This window comes from Muntiacus reevesi, chromosome 9 (assembly GCF_963930625.1).
Source record: "Muntiacus reevesi chromosome 9, mMunRee1.1, whole genome shotgun sequence".
NCBI classification, from domain to species: domain Eukaryota; kingdom Metazoa; phylum Chordata; class Mammalia; order Artiodactyla; family Cervidae; genus Muntiacus; species Muntiacus reevesi.
The window spans coordinates 84,650,708-84,655,500 of NC_089257.1; positions in this window are offsets into that span (position 1 = coordinate 84,650,708).

Genomic DNA, 4,793 nt, shown 5'->3' on the forward strand with positions numbered 1-4,793 from the left:
AAAGAACTGAAGGTAAACTAATTGCACTTAATCTAATATTCATAAAAAATAATTTTGCCAAGTTGGGTAAGTTAATAATACTAAGTCTCTAACAACAAGTTATTGAAATAATTTATCTTTCCTCTTTCACATGCACATTTCCTCTTCAAATGCAACTGACAGCAGTCATATGGAAGGAAATTCTCTTTTCACCAAAATATGTGAAGGCTTTTATCCACAAGCTATTTTCTACATGAAAAAACAAATTATGAGTGATACACAATTTACTTACACACACACAGCGGTTTGGGTAAAGCTGCTTTTATATATATCCATTTTGCTTATTTTTGTTAGCTTTTAAAAATAATTTTCTCATACTGGAATATTTCATAATACCCACAATTTTACTTCATACTTAAAATAATCCATCATGTATGCCAGTTTTCCTTATTACTCTAAAGCTGAGAAAAACAATATTGCAAATGATAAAACTTCTTCAACATGATATAATTTGGGGGAAAACTAAGAAATTTTTAATTTATGTTTTACATTTGTGGACCACAGATCCATAAAATACAACAAAGCTCCAAAAAAACTGGCACTCTAAGGTTTCATACTCACGTTAAAATCTAATCCTTTTACTGGATGTATTTTAAAGACATTTAACACATGATAAACCAGAACCCATGCAAAAATAAGCCATATTATAAAAGGTTTAATAAATTACAGTCAAAGCACACAAAATAAAAAGAAAATGATCAAATGAACAACTGGTCTAGGAGCAAAGGAGGCACAATCTGTACAGGATAAAAAGACCATAAGGTAGACACAGAAAATTTATTTTTTATTAAGACTGGTATTTGAGAAAAAGTAAATAAATTGTGCTTTAAATGAGCTAAAGATTTGCTTCAGTGAAGTTAAAGTTCACTAGAAAACCCTCTATAATTAAACAGTGAATTCAAAATACTTCACCTGAGGTTTGGGGCAGGAATTTATCTTTTCATAATCTGTAATCTATATAAATTTGACTGTAAAAGTCAGACTGTTTTTTGGGCTTCCACAGTACTACTTATAGGTTTATCAACAAAAAAGATCAGATTTTAAGCAACTTGTCTGGTTAATAAATATTTATAAAACTATATTCTTTAAAAAATTATATGATCTAGAATATTTAATAATCCAGACTAGCCTTTCCTAACAAAATCAAAGATATTGTGGTGTTATTTCTCTTTTCTCCTGAAGAGTAAATAAACCCTATCTTGAAATGTTTCTATGTAATGATTCCCAGTATCACTCAAGAAATATACTATCTCAAGAAAGAGGATTCTTTTTTATGAATTCTATAGAAGTACTATTAAGAGATGGCTTTGCCTTTTCTCTTAGTTTAACAGAGAAATGCATTTAAATTACGTAAATTAAAGTGTCCTCAACTTATTTGATGCTTTAGACATTTAGTAAGCACATGAGATGTGCTACAAAACTTTAGGCTGTAAGAACCTTGAGAGCCCAAACAAAACTTTATTGAATTAGGAATGATCACCAACAGTTTTAAGTACCCTTCAAGAAAAGCAGTTTAAAAAAAAAAAATCAGTATTGTTTATCAAGCTGAATATGTAATATATTTCAATAAATGCTTTCATAACTTCACATCATCAATTAAGGAGAAAGGACATGTTCTGACAAAGAAATTGTTAGTTCAAAGTAAAATGTTTCATTGCTAATACTCTACATCAACTAATATGCTTTAAAATTCTACTATCCTACTCACCTCCCTGCACAAAGTGATGGATGGCACTAATATCACTAAGGATAAACTTTTGATTCACTAGATGAAAAAGGCATTTGAATTTAAGAGAATGTACGCTTCAGGGTCAATCTAACATTCCCATAGAAGGCCCTCAAACTCCAGTTTAAGGAATACTTGTGTGCAGTTGGTCGCTAAGTCATGTCTGACTCTCTGCAACTCCATGGACTGTAGCCCACCAGGCTCTTCTGTCCATGGGATTCTCCAGGCAAGAATACTGGAGTGGGTTGCGATCTCCTTCTCCAAGGGATCTTCTTGTCCCAGGGATCAAGCCCACATCTCCTACTTGGCACGTGGATCCGTTACCACTGAGCCACCAGGGAGCCCTTTAAGAAACACTGGAGTACTTCAAAGTAAAACTCAAGTCAATAAAACCTGTACACTACACACAAAAATACGATTACAACCAAAAATGGATTACGTCAAGAATTTTACTGTAAGCAGTCAAAAACTACGACGCTGTAAGACAGTAAGAAATAACATTGCAATAAAGTCAGAAAAGCCCCAAACACACCATTTTCTATCTCCTATTCAAGTAAGTTACCTGAATAACTGGCACGTTCCTAAAGATATTATGCCTTGTTTAAAAATCACTGGTTTCAAGGGGTTGGGGGACAACCTCTCCATCCACTCACAGTTCAGAATCAACACCTGGTTCTACTTTCTTCCAGTAGCATTCCACCTGTATGTTATTCTATAAGAAGAAAGTAGTTTCTAATTATAAAGCACCAGTGAATTTTATTCCACATTAAAGGAAGTTTTACAGCAGGATTCCTGGGAAGGCACTTGAAAGCTAACTAGTTAAAAGAAGAGCCCCAACAGATTTATTTTTCATACTGCTGGCTCCTTAGTACTATCCTCTTTACTTATACTACTTAACCTCTTGATCATTAGTTCCAATAAATTAAATGATGTTCAAATACAAATTAAAAAAGAAAAGACCAGAAGGGACAAGCCCACATCCTGAGATGAATGAGGCAGAGTTGTTTGCTTCCAAAATAAGTGAGTTATGACTCTAAGAAGGTTAGAGAATTAGAAAGAGCAAGAGAGTAAATCAAGCACAGCCTGAGTAAAACGGGGCTGTTGACTTCAGAATAAAGGAAGTTTCATTTAAACTTCCAGATTCAAAGTCTTAAAGGAATCTTTGGATAAGTAAGCAAAGTAAATTGTCTCATATATTTCATTAAAGGGCATCTAATTTTTAAATGTTCCTTATAAAGACAAAACAATTTTGTTCAGGCCATAAAAGGACAACTTATAAAATTTCATTTAAATTATATATTTTGGAATTAAATAAAAGTGGGCAATATTCTTCAAATTCAAAAGCTGTTCCCTGAAGAGTCACATCATAAAGATTCAAATGTCTAAAAATCTAAGTGCTTTACAGTCATCCCTCGGGACCTAAAGGATATTGGTTCCAGCGGCCCCCAAGTTTACCAAAATCTGCAGATGCTCAAGCCCCATAGTTGGTCCTCTATACCCACAGATCCTGTTATCCATGGATACAGGATCCATAGATATAGAGGGTTGATTGCATATTTACTGAAAACAAATCTGCTTATAAGCAGAACCACACAGTTCAAACCCATGTTGTTCAAGGACTGACTGAACTTATAATACATTTAATATTAAAACACCATTCGTAATGCCATAACACTCATTGTCACTATGCTCAGTTCCAATAATTCAGTGATTCTAATACTTGACACAGTATTCCAGGAAAATTATCCTTATCAGACATTTAAAGGAAAAGTTGTTTTCCATTATTATATCAGTGTTTCACAAAGTCATACATAGTGCTTTCATGAAGAAATAAAAACAGCAATCATTCTTTCTCAGTCCTTTAACCAAAAAGCAAAAAAAAAAAAAAAAGCAAAAAACATAAAATTATTTAAAATGCTATTCTCCCTAAGTAATCACTACTGTAATCACTCATTAAATAAATTCACCACCAAAAATCAACTTTTATCTTAAATCCCAAGAGGAAATGTCCTTATTATGGAAAAGCAACCTATTTACTTTTCTCCACTCATATAATAGAACTGGGAATTAACATTCCTGAAGCTGTGACTTGACTGTAAATGTGAACACGGTTTTCATATCACTGGGATATTGGATGGTTTAGGAGGAATGTAAAAACAGCCCTGCTGCTAGTCCAAAAAGACACCTTTTGTGTGAATTAGAAAAAAGGCTGCCCTGTCTTCAAGAAACTTCACTGCCAAAGGTCAGAGAACTGTGATAATTAGCAATGTAATTTATACCAATGTAAACAGTACCCTTGAGTTGTACAGTTACACCCAGAGTTCTCCCATGAGTCCTTATTCTCTTTTTTTCTAATATATATTTTAACTAAATCCACAACATCAGAGCTAAGGTTCTCATATAACCAAAAAGAAGGCAACTGGGATGGAGCAGTCCTCAACAAAACTCCCCAAATCACGAAATGATAGTTAAAAAGATCATATATGTCACGAACAACAATGATGATGATATACAGCTTCAATAATGGTCTTAATTTTCTCATAAGGCTAACTGATTTTGAGATCGCTAATATATGAAACTTGCTCTAATATAAATGGAATTTTAAACTGATACAATACAGAAAACGTAAAATTTACATTAACAGTATACATGCGATGCTGATTTATACTTACTGACAATATTTAAGGGTTAGAAAACAAAATAACACAATAATCTTTCCAACTGTAAACTTTTCAGATAAAGAGTATGCATAATATGTTGGCAACTTTCACAGAAAACCACAGCTGAACTTCCCCAATATCGAGAAATGCATTTTATTAGCTGCATCAGAAATTACCCAAGAAGTCAAGGCCAATAAATATTCCTTCTGATTGTGCAGAGATGAATATATGAGCTATACCATGAGCAGAGTTGCCAAATACTAAGATTGTTGAAAACCTTTAAAATTTCACAAATTCCTGGTATGACAGACTTCTAAAATTCAAGAATTAAAATTTACAAAAATAAATACCACTCTTGACACTCAATG